Source organism: Odocoileus virginianus, chromosome 16, assembly GCF_023699985.2.
Source record: "Odocoileus virginianus isolate 20LAN1187 ecotype Illinois chromosome 16, Ovbor_1.2, whole genome shotgun sequence".
NCBI classification, from domain to species: Eukaryota; Metazoa; Chordata; class Mammalia; order Artiodactyla; family Cervidae; genus Odocoileus; species Odocoileus virginianus.
The window spans coordinates 32,645,040-32,665,814 of NC_069689.1; the positions used below are offsets into that span (position 1 = coordinate 32,645,040).

Sequence of the window (20,775 nt, forward strand, 5' to 3'; positions counted from 1 at the left end):
CTTTTAGAATGTATGTATATATGTGTGTGTCTGTATACCATCTAAAAGTATTTTTCTTACCGTCTGGTGGCTCAGATAGTAAAGAATCTACCTGCAATGTGGAGACCTGGGTTCAATCCCTGGGTTGGGAAGATCCCCTTGGGAAGGGCATGGCAACCCACTCCAGTATTCTTGCCTGGAGAATCCCCATGGACAGAGTCAGACACAACTGAGCAACTAACCATATATATATATATATATATATAACACTGAATCACTTCACTGTACAACAGAAATAATTAACACAACTGTGTAAATCAACTACACTTAAAGAAAATAAATTTTCTTAAAAAAAGGAAAGAAAAACTCTGAGAACCATACAATTTCAAACTAAAAAGGAACCTCAGGAGCCATCTATCAACCTCTTATCCCAGGAAGGGATTACCACATCAAGATTCCTGAAACATGATTAAGGATAAAGAAAGGGCTGCTATTTTTTAAGATGGTTCACTTGTGACTCAACTAGAAGACTGTCCAAATCTGCTGTTATAACTTTTATCCATTGGTCTAACCTTTAAAGAAAACAGAATTTTTCTTTCTAATTCATCAGTTTCCATTCAAAGGTTCTAGGCTATTTCCTCATCCGTGTAGTTTTAAGCCCCCAAATATTCCTAAGCCTCACTGGTGTCAGGAGATAAAGTAGAACAAGATTCCTGAGACAGCTGACCATGTACCCCTCCACCAAAACCCCTCCCGCCTATCCCTAACTCCTTTCAAACACACCCAAAGTCACCTAGATAATTAGCATTTTCAGAAGGGATGGACTCTTTGTCTCAGATCCATTTATCAACTAATCATGCAGCCTTTCACCAGCATCATCCTCTCTTAGCTGAGCCTCTACCCTTCACCAATATCCATTCATCAAGGAGTGATCCTTATTTCTACTCAAAGGCTATTAGAGGAAAGGCAAAAAGGTCATCTTCCTCACCTACACACACCCATTTGGAGATACTTCACACTATAGCAGAGAATAATTAATACCTTTGATTAAGAAAAGAGGCTAAAATCAAGTCACACTCAATTTACCTGTATTCTTAGGAAAAACTGTGTAGCAGATGCCCACGTTCTCATTCATGTCTTTAGAGAGTTTTTTCATCTGCTTAAGTGAAAATCAAATGAGCTCCCAACAGTTAAAACCATCACCAAAAACCATCCCATCTTACTCTGAACACTGAAAAGTTTTTAGTATAAATAATTTTGCTAATCTGAGACCACTTCTTTTTTGTGATAATTTTTAAGCCTCAAGCCCTATTCAAGTCAATCATTTCAGAGCTAAATTTGCAAACAATACTACTTTTATATGATAATGTAACAGCTGAAGACTCATTAAAATTGTCATTGTACCCTGCAATAGAATTCTTTCCCCCTCCTTCCCTGTTCATTTCCACTTGATTAATCCCAGCTCCCAGCCAGCCAGTGTTGGAGAAGATCCTGCTCCCCTGCCCAATCCCCACTGCTAGCTCTGGTGTGCCAAATACTAACTCTTACTCATGCAGTGGCAGCTCCTCTTTTCTGAGAAGCTTTTCTTCCCCCTTCTCCTCTCCTGTATTACAGTTTGGGGGAGTTAGAAGGCCAATGATTTACACAGGTACTAGAGGTTCCTGACACCACCCAGAATAAGCCTACTCTTTTGGCACTTTTCTGCACATTATCTGACAGTAGGTATCATCTGCAGTCCTGAAAGGAATTCTTTTCAGGACCTTGAGGTTTTTCTGCCTCAGCTCCTAATAGGCATTAAACCAAATCTTTTGCCCAGATTCATCCTATCTACCACTATGGAAGCCTCGCTTCCTCCAGGGGTATCTCATAACCCAGGATCCTAGGAGAGTTTGTTTGTTTGGCTTTTGTGTTTCTGTGGAGGTTGCCATTGCTCTGAGGTTACCTGGTACCATTTATGAAGTCTCTAAATCTAAAACTATGGGCTTCCTGAAAACTACCTGGAAGTAAAATGAGAATGAGCGATCATAAAATAGAACAAAGGAAGAAGCAGAGAAACTCTGAGACAGTCTCAGACCACCTCACTGACATGCAGTGGTCATCTAGGTGTTGCTCTACAACGGTGCCCGCACCTCTGAGGGTCAGCCTCCAGGCGCCTGTCCAGGCCTGTCCGGGGGGCTCAGCCTCTGCTCCCACCCTCTGTGCTCTGCGGTGGCTGAGGCTCTTCTCGGTGCCTGAGTGGCCAGCTCCTCACACAGAGCTGAGCTGGCGAACTGATGCTGCCCAGGCCGGCAAACAGTGGGGGCTGGATGGTTTGTCTAATTCTCTGAACATAAACTTGGCAGGAGTCCTCTGAGTTACTAAGCAACAGAACATCTGACACGAAGCGTTTAACAACCTTTCCATAGATTACTAAAAGTTCCCAGAACAAATTCATGTCTGGTCCCATGAAGACAGAAGAAGGAAACAGAGGTAGCCAAGAAGAGAATGGGGAGAAAAAACCAAGAATGAAGGCGAAAGGAAACAGCAACTTACAGAGGCAGCCAGAAGAGGGAGACGGGAAAATGGGAGGCACGTGGGATGGAGACTCTCAGGGAAGGAGAATATGCCCCAGGATAGCATTTCCCAAAAGCTCTAGGAGGCAGTCTTTCAGCAAAAAGAGTTTCTACGGTTTCCATTTGTTATACAGAATCGTGGCTCTTTCCTCCGTTTTTGTTGTGTTCACTCCACTCAGCCACTCACCTCAAGTACACAGCTCTCACAAAATCTGTAACAGGAGGCTACCATGCATGACAATCTCATGTAGACACAAGGAGCAGAATACCAACGCGAGACAGTTAGCAAGAATGTAAGAGTTCACTACTTCTGGCTTAGAAAGCTCTCGATTCTTAATGTTCTGAGCAAGATGCCCTTCTGCTGCCTCTCTGGATCGACTTCCTACCCTGCTCCCTGGTGCAGGCAATGTGTGCGTAGTCGCTCAGTCATGTCCAGCTCTTTGCGACCCCATGGACTGTAGCCCACCAGGCTCTTCCGTCCATGGGGATTCTCTAGGCCAGAATACTAGAGTGGGTTTTCATGCCCTCCTCTAGGGGATCTTCCCAACCCAGAGATCAAACCCAGGGCTCCCACAATGCAGGCAGAGCCTTCACTGTCTGAGCCGCCAGGGAAGTCTGGTGCAGGCAATAAGCAGATGAATTGTTGGTGGAGAATTGGAAAATTTGACAATAAGAATAAACCAACCAAAAGTCAATCAGCATTTTATTAACACATGGCTAAAAATCTAAACTCAAGAATTGCTACAGTTTTAATAATAGGTTTGTGGGCCTCACATTCTCTCTCCCACCACCTTTCTTTAATAAACATTGTATTCTACATAGAAGTTAATCCAATGAGCTTCCAGTCCTGCTGTCAGCCCTGACACACAGAGACCCATTAGAGGGACTTCTTTCCAGAGTAAATTGTAGGGGTCCAGAGTCAGTGGTGTGTGCTATTACAAGAGCAATTCTTGCCTCCAGCCCCCAGAGTACTACATATCTCATTTAAACAGCAAACTAGAAAAAGCAATTGTCATGAGGAAAAATTAAAAACTGAGTGACATATTCTGTAATTCTGTACGATCACATGGAATTTTTAACTCATGCTTAAAATTGAAAGCAGTAAAACAGTGCAATTATAATGTTCTGTTTGAAAAATGCAAAGTTAATACATGAAACATTTTAGTGAATTTAAGCTTTAAATTTTAAACTATTACTTTTATTAATAATTGTTAACTATATTGATTATGAAACTTAAGGGTGAATCAATAATTATGATTGATTATTCACATGGTTATTGTTGAAAATAATTTTGTCCTATATGAGCAAGGGTAAGTGTATTAAAAATTATTTGTTCTGACCCATCACAAGTAAGGAAATCGAAACTGTAATCAGAAATCTTCCAGGAAACAAAAGCCCAGGACCAGATGGCTTCACAGCTGAATTCTACCAAAAATTTAGAGAAGAGCTAACACCTATCTTACTCAAACTCTTCCAGAAAATTGCAGAAGAAGATAAACTTCCAAACTCATTCTATGAGGCCACCATCACCCTAATTCCAAAACCAGACAAAGATGCCACAAAAAAAGAAAACCACAGGCCAATATCACTGATGAACATAGATGTACAAAGCCTTAATAAAATTCTAGCAAACAGAATCCAACAACATATTTAAAAGATCATACATCATGACCAAGTGGGCTTTATCCCAGGAATGCAAGGATTCTTTAATATCCGCAAATCAATCAATGTAATACACCACATTAACAAATTGGAAGATAAAAACCATATGATTATCTCAATAGATGCAGAAAAAGCCTTTGACACAATTCAACATCCTTTTATGATTAAAACTCTCCAGAAAGCAGGAAGAGAAGGAACATACCTCAACATAATAAAAGCTATATATGACAAACCCACAGCAAATATTATCCTCAATGGTGAAAAATTGAAAGCATTTCCCCTAAAACCAGGAAAAAGACAAGGGTGCCCACTCTCACCACTACTATTCAACATAATTTTGGAAGTTCTGGCCACAGCAATCAGAGCAGAGAAAGAAGTAAAAGGAATCCAGATAGGAAAAGAAGAAGTGAAACTCTCACTGTTTGCAGATGACAAGATCCTCTACATAGAAAACCCTGAAGACTCTACCAGAAAATTACTAGAGTTAATCAATGAACATAGCAAAGTTGCAGGATATAAAATTAACACACAGAAATCCCTTGCATTCCTATACACTAACAATGAGAAAACAGAAAGAGAAATTAAGGGAACAATACCATTCACCATTGCAACAAAAAGAATAAAATACTTAGGAGTATATCTACCTAAAGAAACAAAAGACCTATACATAGAAAACTATAAAACACTGATGAAAGAAATCAAAGAGGACACAAACAGGTAGAGAAATATACCGTGTTCATGGATTGGAAGAATCAATATTGTCAAAATGACTAAACTACCCAAAGCAATCTATAGATTCAATGCAATCCCTATCAAGCTACCAACGGTATTTTTCACAGAACTAGAACAAATAATTTCACAATTTGTATGGAAATACAAAAAAACCTCGAATAGCCAAAGTAATCTTGAGAAAGAAGAATGGAACTGGAGGAATCAACCTGCCTGACTTCAGACTATACTACAAAGCCACAGTCATCAAGACAGTATGGTACTGGCACAAAGACAGAAATAGAGATCAATGGAACAGAATAGAAAGCCCAGAGATAAATTCACGAACCTATGGACACCTTATCTTCGACAAAGGAGGCAAGAATATACAATGGAAAAAAGAGAACCTCTTTAACAAGTGGTGCTGGGAAAACTGGTCAACCACTTGTAAAAGAATGACACTAGGACACTTTCTAACACCATACACAAAAATAAACTCAAAATGGATTAAAGATCTAAATGTAAGACCAGAAACTATAAAACTCCTAGAGGAGAACATAGGCAAAACACTCTCTGACATAAATCTCAGCAGGATCCTCTATGACCCACCTCCCAGAATATTGGAAATAACAGTAAAAATACACAAATGGGACCTAATGAAACTTAAAAGCTTTTGCACAACAAAGGAAACTATAAGCAAGGTGAAAAGACAGCCCTCAGATTGGGAGAAAATAATAGCAAACGAAGCAACAGACAAAAGATTAATCTCAAAAATATACAAGCAACTCCTGCAGCTCAATTCCAGAAAAATAAATGACCCAATCAAAACATGAGCCAAAGAACTAAATAGACATTTCTCCAAAGAATACATACAGATGGCTAACAAACACAGGAAAAGATGCTCAACATCACTCATTATCAGAGAAATGCAAATCAAAACCACAATGAGGTACCATTACACACCAGTCAGGATGGCTGCTATCCAAAAGTCTACAAGCAATAAACGCTGGAGAGGGTGTGGAGAAAAGGGAACCCTCTTACACTGTTGGTGGGAATGCAAACTAGTACAGCTGCTATGGAGAACAGTGTGGAGATTCCTTAAAAAACTGGAAATAGAACTGCCATATGACCCAGCAATCCCACTCCTGGGCATACACACCAAGGAAACCAGATCTGAAAGAGACACGTGCACCCCAATGTTCATTGCAACACTGTTTATAATAGCCAGGACATGGAAGCAACCTAGATGCCCATCAGCAGACGAATGGATAAGGCAGCTGTGGTATGTATACACCATGGAATATTACTCAGCCATTGAAAAGAATTCATCTGAATCAGTTCTAATGAGATGGATGAAACTGGAGCCCATTATACAGAGTGAAGTAAGCCGGAGAGATAAAGACCAATACAGTATACTAACACACATATATGGAATTTAGAAAGATGGTAACAATAACCCTATGTGCAAAACAGAAAAAGAGACACAGATGTACAGAACAGACTTTTGGACTCTGGGAGAAGGCGAGGGTGGGATGTTTCAAGAGAACAGCATCAAAACATGTATATTATCTAGGGTGAAACAGATCACCAGCCCAGGTTGGATGCATGAGACAAGTGCTCGGGCCTGGTACACTGGGAAGACCCAAAGCGATTGGAGAGGGACGTGGGAGGGGGGATCAGGATGGGGAATACATGTAAATCCATGGCTGATTCATGTCAATGTATGACAAAAACTACTACAGTATTGTAAAGTAACTAGCCTCCAACTAATAAAAATAAATGGAAAAAAAAATTATCTGTTCTGAGTGTCAAAAATGCCTGGTATACCATTACCTCTTTGGAGCATATAACAGTCTCCTCTGCTCTCTGGCTTCTGACTGGGTTCTTACTGGACCACTGGTGGTGATCAGGAAAGAAGAAAGAGATCGGGGCATTTATCTCTTCCTTTCCTTGCAGTCTTGCCCAACTCTGACAATATCCCTTGACATTTCTCCCCAGCTTTATTGAAATATGATTGACAGATAAACAGTGTATACATTTAAGGTGCACAGGTCGTCCAGTGGTTGAGAATCCACGCTGCGGTCCAGGGGACACTGGTTTGATCTCTGGTCCAGGAGGATCCCACAGGCCGAGGAGCAGCTGGGACTACTGTGCCACAATCACTGTGTTCTAGAGCCTGACAGCCACAGCCACTGAGCCCATGTGCTGCAGCTACTGAAGCCCGTGCACCTAGAACCTGTGCTCAGCAACAAAAGAGTCATCGCAATGAGAAGCCCATGCACCACATGAAGAGCAGCCCCCGCTCACTGCAACTAAAGAGAGCTCGTGTGCAGCAAAAAAGACCCATCACAGTCAAAACACATATATAAATAATTTTTCAAAAAAAAACTTAAGGTGCAAAACATGATCTTTGGAAATATGTATACATTGTGAAATGATTCCCCCAACCAAGTGAATTTACCTATGCATCACCTCACATATTTACTTTGTGTGTGTGTATGGTGAGAACACTTAAGATCTATTCTCTTGGCAACTCTCAAATACATGATACAGTATTATTAACTAGAGTCACCATGCTGAACATCGGATCTTGAAAACTTACTCATCTTGCATAAGTGAAATTTAGTACTATTTGACTAGTATCTCTCCGTTTCCCCTACCCCCTGCCCCTGACAACCACAGTTCTACCCTCTTTTTCTGAGTAAGTTTATTTCAGATACCATATATAAGTAAGATTAAATGATGTTTGTCATGCTCGCTTTGGCAGCACATATACTAAAATTGGAAAGATACAGAGAAGATTAGCATGGTCCCTGCATAAGGATGACAATGCAAATTTGTGAAGCATTCCATATTTCAAAAAAAAATGACATTTGTCTTTCAGTGTCTGGTTTATTCCACTTAGTATAATATCCTCTAGAACCATCCAGTTTGTCACAAATGATAGAATTTCCTTCTTTTTCATGGCTGAATAGTAATCCATTGTATAATATTCCAATATACCACATTTCTTTATCCATCTACCCATAGATGGCCATTTAGGCTGTTTCCATATCTTGGTTACTGTGAATAATGATGCAGTGACATAGGGATATGACTACAGTGATGTCATTTCCTTCAGATATATATCAGAAGTGGAGTTGCTGACTTATATGGTAGTTATTTCTTTAGGTTTTTTTTTTTTAAGGAATCTCCATACTGCTTTCCATAATGGCTATACCAGTTAACATTCCCGCCATCCTTTGACTTTGGCCAAAGTCATTCTTCCCCCAACCAACCCATTCTCTCCCTCTCTCTGTCTCCTTCTCTCAATTGTGATTATTACCTGCTCATTCAGACCCAAGGATGGACAGGCACTGCCCTCATTCCTTAGTAGCCTGAGGATACCACACTATCCCCTGTCATTTCTAGATATCCTGTCTATACCTTTATACATTTAGATTTATTTAAACTCTCTGAAAACTACCCACTTTGTAGGAGTCAACTATTTTCCACTAAGACCCTAACTAATATATATTCTTACTTCTTATAAATCCAATTTCCAACACTACTCTTCTTTATCCTAGATCTCAAACAGAAATTTTTCTCCTCCTTAAATATGTATATTCTAATTCCACAGGGTCTTAGGATCCTGGGAATGGAGTAGTTGATATCAGTTGTTTAATTACATTTTCAATATTCAGAGGAAAGTGGATGTGCACTTAGCTGATGATTTGCTGCAGCAGAGCCTCTATACATCACTTCCCTTCTCCAAAGTTTGCCAGTCACCTTGTAAAAATAACACTGGACAAATTGCCTCATTTAGCACATCTCCCTCCACAAAAATCACTATCACTTTTCTGCATCTCCCCAAATTAGGATCTAAGAGTTCAACAGTCATACCATGTCTAAAAATTAAACTTACACATTCTGAGATTAATCAAAGCCTTTTAAAAGGGCTAATCTTAATCTTCCCAAAAAAGGCAATGCCAAAGAATGTTCACACTACCACACAATTGCACTCATCTCACACGCTAGCAAACTAATACTCAAGATTCTCCAAGTCAGGCTTCAACAGTATGTGAGCTATGAATTTACAGATGTTCAAGCTGGATTTAGAAAAGGCAGAAGAACCAGAGATCAAATTGCCAACATCCAATGGATCATCAAAAAAGCAAGAGAAATCCAGTAAAACATCTACTTCTGCTTTACTGACTATGCCAAAGCCTTTGACTGTGTGGATCACAACAAACTGGAAAATTCTTAAAGAGATGGGAATACCAGACCTGTCTCCTGAGAAATCTGTATGCAAGTCAAGAAGCAACAGTTAGAACTGGACATGGAACAACAGACTGGTTACAAATTGGGAAAGAAGTACGTCAAGGCTGTATATTGTCACCCTGCTTATTTAATTTATATGCAGAGTACATCATGCGAAATGCTGGGCTGGATGAAGCACCAGCTGGAATCAAGATTGCTGGGAGAAATATCGATAACCTCAGATATGCAGATGACACCACCCGTATGGCAGAAAGTGAAGAACTAAAGAGCCTCTTGATGAAAGTGAAAGAGGAGAGTGAAAAAGTTGGCTTAAAATTCAACATTCAGAAAACTTAAGATTATCGCATCTGGTCCCATCACTTCAAGGCAAATAGAAGGGGAAACAGTGGAAACAGTGACAGACTTTATTTTGGGGGGTTCCAAAATCACTGCAGATGGTGATTGCAGATATGAAATTAAAAGACACTTGCTCCTTGGAAGAAAAGCTATGATCAACCTAGATAGCATATTAAAAAGCAGAGACATTACTTTGCCAACAAAGGTCCATCTAGTCAAAGTTATGGGTTTTCCAGTAGTCATGTATGGATGTGAGAGTTGGACTATAAGGAAATCTGAGTGCTGAAGAAGTGATGCTTTTGAACTGTGGTGCTGGAGAAGACTCTTGAGAAGCCCTTGGACTGCAAGAAGATCCAACCAGTCTATCCTAAAGGAAATCGGTCCTGAATATTCATTGGAAGGACTGATGCAGAAGCTGAAACTCCAATATTTTGGTCACCTGATGTGAAGAACTGACTCACTAGAAAAGACCCTGATGCTGGGAAAGACTGAAGGCAGGAGGAGAAGGGGACGACAGAGGATGAGATGGTTGGATGGCCTCACTGACTCGATGGACATGAGTTTGAATAAGCTCCGGGAGTTGGTGATGGGCAGGGAAGCCTGGCATACTGCAGTCCATGGGGTCGCAAAGAGTCGGACACGACTAAGGAACTGAACTGAACTGAATCTTAAGGTTAATGGGAAGAATTAATTACAGACAGTACTGACTTTAATCTGTCCACATCCTCTGCATTTCATTTCATCCATTTCCAAGCTAACAGCAACCAAAAACATAGCTAAAATTTTCTACTAAAAGTATTTCTTAGAATGAACACTTTTGTTAATAACTTTCAAAAAAACATGTGGGAGAAAAGGCATACTCATCCCTGTTCTCTGCCCTTATAATGTTTAAATGACTTAAATACTCTCACAGTGTGAGGATTTGACATCAGAGTGCCAAGCAAACTCAAGCAAGGAAACAGAATTATATCTAATAAAGAGCAAAACTACATGATTCCTACAAAGCAGTTCATCAATCTGATGTGACTCTAATGGAATTACTCAGGAGAGAATCTGATGGTGGAAATGGCCACTGAAGACACAATTACCTTAACTAATCTGCATTGATGAAAATGAGAAGTAGAGTTGAACAACAACAACAATAGCAATAATTTTTTTAAAAAGCTAATGCATCACACTTACTATGTTTGTAAGGCACAGTTTTTAATGTTCTACATGCATTCACTTATTTAATCTTCAGAACAATCCTAGGAATTAGATCACTATTGCTGTTCCCAATCTTCAGATGAAGAAACTGAGATTCAGAGTATTTAAGTAATTTTTCCAAAGTCACACAGCTAGTAAGTGACAGCTGGGATTCAAGAGTGGGTCATCTGGCTTAGCACCCATATATCAAATCACCAAGACATACCATATCTCTACGGGAACTTAGAAAAACCATCCTTTTATTGGTGTGCAATTGAAAACTATATCATCTTATCACAACATATGAATTCCATTTAATTTCTGCTTCTCTTTTAGGAACAACGACTAAAAATGGGAACTGAGGCATCCCAAGAGAACCCTTACTGGTGTAGTCAAGAGACATGGCATTAGGACCTAGTTTTGTCAGCAGAAAAGGAAACGAATAAATTCTCATCATTTAGGAGAGAATCAGGAACCTCTTTGTGCATCTGCTGACAGCTATGGTCCCTTCCCCCAGAAAGTATGTACTTTGCATTCAATTTCAGGGAGTTTGCAGAAGACCAGATGTCCATCCATAGGCCTTATGTGAGAAAACTCTCTTTTTAAATGAATCCTAAGTCTATAATGCTGTATATACTTCATTTAATTAAAAAAACAAGAATCAACTGATAAACCAATATTTTCACTGGATGACTTCTACAATCAAAGCACTGTGCTGAATCTTGTGTGGAGAGTCTAAGAAAAGACATATAATATAGTTCCTGCCTTCAAAGAGCTGTATGGTCAAGTTTGCAAAATAAGACAAGATAAGAGTAGGGTCATTACTTCTCTAGGGACTCTAAAGAAAGAAATAATAATTCTAAATTGAGTTGTCAGGCAAGGTTTTAAAAGAAGACTTGGAACATGATGTGGTCTAGAGAGCTGATTAGGATTGCAGAGAAAGCAAGAAATGGCATTTCATATCAGAAAATAATAGAATTCTTCCTTTTAACACTTGCCTGGATTTATAGGCGAAGAAAATTACTTTTATGAGAAATACTGTGTGTTAGCTGCAATTGTCAAGAATCTTATTTTCCAACCAGATACTGTGCTTCCTGCCAACATGCTCACCCCGGCCCAGCTCTCTGCTGGGAGGACAGCACACAGCTGGCAGCCCTTGGCCTGGCCTCTCAGAAGCCAACTATTAATAGATGGCGCATAACACTGTTCACCAGGGCAAGGATACCTGTCAGTAGAAATTGGCTTACAGCTCTTAACTCATCTTCCCCTGGCCAGAGGAGCCCAACAGAAAGAAATTTATTTTGATTCTGAGGTGGCTTTCTATCTCATTAGCAATCCCATGAGTCCCTGTTCTTTTCACTCAACTGTCAACAGTCCTTGATGTTCTGAATAAAAAAGCTGTCCAAACTGGGATTAAAAAGAAGGGGGTAAAATCACCATTCCTTTTCTCAGACTCCATGTGGAGGTGCTGAGCTGGCTCAGCTCCTAGACAGCTCTCTTTTCCTTTTCTTTGCAGCCCTCGTGATGATGCATGATTTAGGTATTTACATCACACAGCCCTGATTCTTGCGGCAATTCCTTCCAGCAAAAATTCCACACAACAGAAGGACAGGGTACAGTTAAAATTCTGGTAGAATCAATGTTTACTTGATTGGGAAAGTCTAGAAAATGGAATTAAAAGTCTGAAAAGAGATTAAGTTACTAATTAGCTAGGGTTAAAAAAAAAAAAAAGCAATTTCTAGAAATAGAATACAAGGAAGAAGACATCCAGTAAAATGGTCATCCTACATTCAACCAGAAATGGATACCACCATCTCATATGTGGAAAGGAGAAGCAAGTTTGGAGTGGTTGCCTCCTTTCAAGAGATTCACAGTTTGACAGTATTGGAGTATATCCCCAGAGGACTGGGTAAAACTGGAGGGTGGGAGGGAGAGGTACAGTGGAGAAGAAAGTATCATAGAAAGCAAGTAGGTCAAAAACAGAAATGAAAGCATAGTTTTAAATGAACTCGTACTTTGACACTCTATAGCTGGGGGTAGTGAGAATAAGATCCAACAAACTAATACCATGCTACATCGCTTAGAATATTTTGGGTGGTAAACAACCAGGAAACTCTTGACTCAAAGTGTACTTAAAAACTTTTTAACGTTTTTTTTTTTTCCTCCCCATTTATACAATACCTCACATGATAAAAAACATGAGTATTACCTAGCCAAGAAGAAACTATCAGGATTCTAGCTCTGCTGCCCTGGGATTCACTTGGCTCTGCTCTCTACCCTAGATTGGCTTCATCCTCAGGATGAAGGCAACATGCCTATAGCAGTTCCAGGCATCACGTCCTAACAGAGTGGCCAGAGGAAAAACAGATCTAAGCTTTCCTATTTTTCTCTCAGGATTGAGGGGATGTTTCCTGGAAGCTTGCAGCAGACTTCCCCTTGCATCTCTTCCAGCAGATTCAGATCATGTGCCCCTTCCAAAACCAACCACCAGTGGGAAGAATGTGAGTGGTTGTCAAAGTGCAGTCCCTGATCCATCAATAGTACCTGCTGCTGTTGCTAAGTCACTTCAGTGGTGTCCAGGCTCCGCCGTCCCTGGGATTCTCCAGGCAAGAACACTGGAGTGGGTTGCCATTTCCTTCTCCAATGTGTGAAAGTGAAAAGTGAAAGTGAAGTCGCTTAGTCGTGTCTGACTCTTAGCGACCTCATGGACTGCAGCCTACCAGGCTCCTCCGTCCATGGGATTTTCCAGGCAAGAGTACTGGAGTGGGGTGCCATTGCCTTCTCCGAATAGTACCTGAGAACAAGGTAAACTATTAGGACTAGCTCTAGACTCACTGAATCAGAGTCTCCTGAATTGAAGCCCAGCAATCTGTGTTTTAACAAGAATTCCAGGTGATTCAGATGCACTTCAGTTTGTGAACCACTGGTTTAGACTAGAGTAGAATGGGTGTTGGATTCCCAACCACAATGACCAGGACAATGGTTGACAGATCAGACCAACCATTATGATGGTCACAAAGAGTTTATTCAACTACCATTTTTGAATGCTTGCTCCACTCCAACTTTTTATTTTACTTTCACTATACCCTTTAACACTATACAGTATCTCTGTCAGGTATTACTGTCTCCATTTTACAGCTTAAGAAATGGAAGTTCAAGCAATTTAAGTAAACATCCAATTTTACAGAACAAAGTCAAGATCTGAACTTAGGCCTTCTGACTCTAACCTACTTTTCATTTCATTATGCCAGACCTGAAAGAAGGAGATTGCCCTAGTCTCTATATTCTGGGGAGGCTCTGAACTCCTTTATATTCATATTTAAATGAAGACTGACCAGAGAAATATACTCAAATCTATAGTCTTCCTTGGGTGCTGGAATTCTAAGGAATTGCCTAGGTTATAAGGCTTCCCTGAGGATACTTCTTAACTGCCTCTTAGAGTTCAGAGTAAACCAAGCCTAAAGAGATGGCCCAAAAATACAACAGACATTTTTCTTCTCTCAGAAATGGAAAGGAAACCCCCAAAGGCCCAAAACTGAGAGAAATCTCAAAAACAGGTACTCAAGTTCCTGTTATTCTAGACAGAGGTCACTGCCATTCTCAGTAAGAAAGGGACTTGCATGTAAATGATACATGGGGTGGCCACAAGATGGGGTGAGAGAACTAAGATTCTTAGCATTGAGCCAGTACCCTAAAAGGGCTACACTCCGAGAACAGGTAGACTAAAAAAAAAAAAAAAATCGATCTACAGATGGAGGACAAGGAAACTCCTCTCCCTCAGGCTGAACTCTAAGGGGGACAAAAAAAAAACTCCCCTGATAATTTGCAACAAGAGGCTTGCCCTCACAGTGAGTTTGAGATATGGATTTACACTACTAGCAAGGGCAATAAATCCCCAGTCAGAGAAAGTAACATAAAAATTGGTTTCCAGATTGTCACTGACCCTGAGGTCCTGACTAAAGAAACCAGGAAGCCTCTTTGTAAAGACACATTCCCATCTCAGGCCACACAGGGTTCTCACAGACAAGAGCTCATAATCCTAAATCACAAAACCTGAAGGAAATGTCACCACAGCTGAAAGTTCAAAGAAACAACAAACATGAACTTCACATAATAGAATTATCAGAACAGGAGGTTTTAAATTATTTTTAGAAGTAAAAGAAAGAATTAAAAATATGAGACAGGAACACGATACTATCAAAAAAAAATAAAATAACCAAGCAGATTTGAAAAAGATATGCAATAAGGAAATTTCCAACCTCTATCATACAACTGAGCACACACACACATCATTCTTAACAAGAAATGTATGACCTCATTGAGAAATCATCCTGGGTTGCAACAGAAGTTGTCAGAGAGGCAAGAAAAGCACAAGGTTAACATCATTGCTCCACAAAGCATTTCGTAATTTGAGAATCTAAGCAAGGGATCACCAAAACGCCCTGCTTTATACTGTATCCAATCCTACCCCTACCAGGACATAGAGAGATTTGGTCCTGTCGCCTGCTGTAACATGGTGAGAAGTTGAACAACAGCTAAATGACCGGTGATGATGTTTTTAAGAATACGGAGGGCATGTTTGATGAAAAGCTTTGTGAAATCTCTTGCCCTGCAGAACATCTTTACCTTTCAGCTTAATACTTACATTCATGGTATTTCACAACAAAGGCAAGCATTTCAGAAAATACTAAACTCAAACCTCTCTTTAGCAAAGTGAGTTTTCTTTATCAAATTTAAAACTTTTTGTTCTGGTTTTCTAGATAAGGAGCATTTCCCTTAAAATTTATTTCTAATAACTTGCAGAAATATAAAAAGGGGAAAATGCAAGTTGCAGAATATCATCAATTTGTACCAAATACAAATTCAATTCCAGTGTTGGAGAAACGCTGCTGTGAAGGCCTGCAGTTCAGTAACCATCATAAGTGTACTTATTCACAGAGATTGTCACACCCCTTCTGCTCCTAGACCTAGCAGAAGCCTGAAACCATGGGAGAGACCTGCACATAACAAGTGGATAGCTGAAAAGCACAGGATTGTATCAAACTATGCTCATCAACTTGGATGCTTCTGTCTTAATCCATTCCTGGCTGAGGGAAAGGCCGCTCCTTCACATTCCTCCCTGCATTTCCAGAATGCGTAAATCACTTGGCAAAACCTGATGCCAAAGACACCACAAAAGGCAAGTGAAAGCCAAGAAGCCCTTGCCTGACCCTGCCTCAGGGAGAACGAACTCCTGGTTTAAATAAAGGCTTGGAGGAAGCAGCGACTCTCTTCCTACCAGGGAGAAGGCCTCGTGCCTGCCCACCACAGATATCCTTCCATCACTGGAGACAGGCAGAGCCTCGCTGCATTTGGGACCTGTGTTTGCTGCTGGGAAAGAAAGCAAAGAAGCACTTCTGGCCCTTGTACAAACACCAATTATGTTCCTTGTTTACGAAGCAGTTATTTGTCTGAACGCAAGCCACATAAAGAGCAGGAAGATTCTCTTCTCTTTCAAAGTCAGAGTTCCTTATCTATCTGTAACACAAAGGTCTCCTTTATTATAAACTTGGAATAGATGTGTCTACATAGGGGATAAGTGATTGAAGGCACAAGCAACACTGCCAAGCTAGTAGAGTGGCATCTGAGATTTACTGTGTGGTTAGTGTGAAAGGTACAAGTGACGGATGATTCGTTTTCCGGCTAGAAGCCTGAGGCGTCAGAGAGGAGATCTCAGTACTACTGTTTCCCAGGTTGATAGTTTCATAGCAACTAAGCGAACTCTTATTTACATAATCAGCCTGTGTTAGTTTTAGCCTTCTCTGTACTATACCTAGTTTCATCTTAAAACATCCAACCACAAACGCTTGGCAGAGAGCTCTTTTCTTCCAGTAAGTTAATCTAGGGTTGTTGAGTACCTACAGCCTATTTAGAGCCATGTGTTAAATCATCTAAGTCACAAATCCTCTTCTCATGAAGAAGATGGTTCATTTAAGAAGACAATCATCTCATCACAAATAAAAATATATTTTTCTATTTCTTTAATTTTGTATCTATTCAAGATGAAGGATGTTCACTAAAGTTATTGTGATCATCGTTTCATGATGTATATAAGCCAAATCATTATGCTGTACCTTAAACGTATATGGTGCTGTATGTCAATTACATCTCAATAAACTGAAAGGAAATAAACAAGTGAAAAAAAAAAAGATGACCACAATTGTAAGTTGGCCCATTATGTGGGTTTACTTGCTTTGAGGCACTTGGTGGCTCCTCCAGAAACAGCCAGAGTTATTTCTTGGCACCATGGCCCTACCCTCAACTCGTGGATATCCTGGCAAGAAAGGCAGGAACTCGAAGGCAGTCATTCTCAAAGGTGGTCCCTGGACCAGGAGCATCAACACCACTGGGGAACTTGTTAGAAATGAAAAGTCCCCGTCTTTGCCCAGAGCTAAGGAATCAGAAACTCTGGGACCGATTCTCAGCAATTTAATGTTCTTCAGATGATTCTAATGTACACATTCAGGTTTGAGAAGCACTGGTTTAAGTGAACTGATTTTTTAAAGCTCTGCCACCTGTCAAACTGTCTTGCTTTGTTTCCACTTTCCACCTTTTCAAAACTAGAGAATTTTTGTTTTGTTAACAAGTTATAATCCTTTTGGCTGCAAGTCACAGCAGACACTTATCAAACTAGCTTAAACAATGAGAACGCTAACTGGCTCACCTAACTGGAAAACTAGCATAGGGCAGGTTCCCCCATTGACCTAATCCGCCAGCCCTGACTTGGGTTTTCCCAGAATTCTATTAATCCCACCCCTCTCCCATGTGGTCAGTGAAGTTTCACAGCAGTTGCATCTCACAGCTGCACACAAAAACCTCCAGTGGGAGAGAAAGGGCTCACTTCTGGCAACTCCCAAAAGAGTGAGGGAAAGCTTTCCCAGAAGTCTCCAGCACACCTTTCCTCTCTTTTATCATGGATCCAAATTACAACATGAAGTCATTCCTGAACCAATTACTGGCAGAAAGGATGGGAATGAACAGTCAGGCCCATTACCACATCTGTGGGTGGAGTCAGTTGCCCCCACTCCCACGTGGAGGGTGGATGTCAAAAGAAAGTCAGGGTTTCAGCTAAAGAGGAGAAAAGAGGAATGACTGATAGGTGTCAACTCATTTCCAAGAACATCCTCTCAGTAATGGAAATCATCTGTTCTCGACATGACCATTAAAGCTAAATATCACGAGTCTAGAAAGCCAAAACCACAAACTCCAGCCCTTAGCATTGAACAGTAATTAGGTTGGAGGGAAAGTTATCAAATCTCACAGGAAAACTCAGGAGTAGAGTGAAAAATAAAAACTATTTCCTTTTTATTTCTACTTTCCCACCATTATTCTACTTCTCCCACCCCTGACAATACAATTTTCTAAGGAATAGCTGAGGTCTTCTGGCCATTTCCCCAATGTCACATGAATACTCCTTATAGATAATTAATGACGTATTTCACTCACCAATAATATATCCTGGAGCTATTTCTATAGCTTACTAGATATTAGTTAGAGCAACAACTCTAAGCCAGGTAATGTTAAGCAAAGAGGGTACAATGAGGGTGGGTCCTCATCTCTAGGACCCACAGTGAAATGGAGGACAGATATGTGAACAGGTGAGCACAATGCAGGGGGCAGTGGGCAATAACAGACACATGCCCACACTGTAAACATGCCATACACCAAAGCAATGAAATCCACCTGAGATATGAAGGATGGAGGTGATGCTCCAGGAAGGCTTTGAAAGATAAATAAGGAGGGGAAAGTTAAGTTTCTGGCCAATCCTTAGAAGTCAACATAGATAACATAGCATTTCATTTGTATATCAAAGCAAGCAGCAGTTTCGCCCAGGGCAGAATACTCCACTTCAGTGCAGGGGCTCAGACAGAATTGACACATTTTGAAAGTAACTTGCTACTAATTATAAAATACTAACATATGCAAATAATTCACCACTTAATAAATGAAAGCAGGTTCAAGGTTATCACTATAAACCTGTTACTTTTATTTCTCATGTGCTTTCAGAGGTGGAGAAAAAAGGAAACAGAGTTATATTTAGCCTAATGGAGACAGAGTATGTGTCTGGATTTCCCATGATTGTATACAGTAGGTATGAACAGGGTCTGTTCTGAGCCCTGGCTAGAAAAGGTGAGCACAGAAACTTTAGGCTAATGCTGTTATTAAGTAATTCCTGAAGTCAACTCCTAACTTGTGGCAACCAAGGCCCTAACTGGGGCCTTGAAAATGAAATGAAACTAAGGTGGCCCTAACTTGTACAAGTCCACTCTATGACGAATGACGCTATCAAGCAGACACCTGATTTTTCACAAGGACAAAACTGTTCTGCCCCACAATTTTTCAGAGATAAGGGTCTTTTTCCTCCTTTTCCTTTAGTTGCTAAGAATGACAAATACAGTGACTTTTATATAAAAATGAAGCCATATTTACAGGAACTGCTTCTCCCACTAAATAACAGAAGTAAACTTAAGAAAACTACATGTTTCAGTTGACTAGAACCAAAGGTCACCCCAGCAAGAACAGACACATGCAACAAGTAAACACGCTGCAGCCAAGTTCAGGGGCATCTGTGTGTGTGCACGTACGTGTTTGCATCCGGGTGTAGAGAAGAGAGAGGGAAAGAGAGCTGTTGTGTGATATGAATATAAATTTCTTCAAGAGTAGGTCATCTTGATTACTGTTTAGTCTGTTTGCTCTCATGCACCAGTGACCCCACATTTCCTGTCCCAAAAAGTTTGTTATTTTATTCTTTCTGAGACTCAGAGTCTGATGCTTCATCTCACCCTGTAGAACTGTAAGACCACCCCAGTGGTCCCAGTTTGGGAACTTAATCTCCCTAACATTATAACATATTTGCCAGACTCCTTTGGAATCCTAAATCTTTGGAAGTTTAGAACATTCGCCCCAATCAAGCAAAGAGTGTATCCCTTGTGGGTGCCATACAACACATCATGAATGCTCAGTAAACTTTCTAGCAGAAAATCATCTTGGAAGAAGCGTATCAGAAACACATCTGAAATAGCAGTGTCAAATGGCTTTCAACTTCACCTACTGCTCGAAAATCACTTTCATGAATGTTATACTACCAACTGTGAGTTTCATACTTGAATAAGCAGAATTCATGCACCTATGACAAGTATTATCATTTAACATGACTCTGTAGAAGAGAGTGCTTGGTGGTTATTATTGATTTTTAATATGCAGTAATTGAAACCTGAGGAACCTGGTTGAAGGTAGCTGTTTTCTTCATGATTTGTTTTCTCTTTAAAAAATTTCATTTCCAGTTAATTTCCACACCTCACTCTATTATTTACTCATATATTCATCTGCGCCAGTTAGAATTTTAAATACATGACAAATCTCAAGTGTTTATCAATGTACCTATTTTTAAAGAATACTTTCTTTTTATCATTATTAGTCATACAAAGAAAGAGTAATAGCCAAGAAGAGGACTAGAACCCATATTTGTCCTTAAATATCTCCTTGCCACAATTTTCGTTTAATTTCTTAAAATTTGAATTTAAAAAATTTAACTTTAACTTTTCACTTTGCTTTACAAAAGAGCTGCAAAATAGGACAAAAAATTCCAGTTAATTCCTTCTTCCCTTCTTTTCCCCAAATGTTAACATCTTATACAACCACAGTACAATTGTCGAAATAAGAAAATAAACATCGATAAAATTTTATTATCTAATCTATAAACCTGATTCAAATTTTGTCATTTGCTCCACTGATGTCCTTTTTCCAGTCTAGGTCCAGTTTAAGATCATAGAGTTTAATTTACTTGTCATGTCTCCATAGTCTCCTTCACCCTGGAGCAGCTCTCAAGTTTTTTATGACCATGATAATTTTGAAGAACATTGGCCTGTTATTCTGCAGAATGAACCTCAATTTGGGTTTGTTTGATGTTTGCTCATTATTAAATACAAGTTTTCAATTCAGTCCAGAATACCAGAGATTTGATATTGTACCTTTCTCAGTGTATGAGCACAGGAGACACACGATGTCAATATGTCAATATTTACTGATGATACTAATTTTGTTCATTTGGTTA

General features: G+C 39.9%; 1 protein-coding gene and 1 non-coding gene across 2 annotated transcripts in view; one reads left to right on the top strand and one right to left on the bottom strand.

The window, feature by feature from the left end:
- AKAP6 (A-kinase anchoring protein 6) overlaps positions 1-20,775 on the bottom strand; it is a 486,146-nt gene that overhangs the window by 398,801 nt on the left and 66,570 nt on the right. The window lies entirely within an intron of this gene.
- On the top strand, positions 7,653-7,760 carry LOC139038903 (U6 spliceosomal RNA). Its single transcript, XR_011492035.1, has one exon. It is a non-coding gene; the product is annotated as a U6 spliceosomal RNA (small nuclear RNA).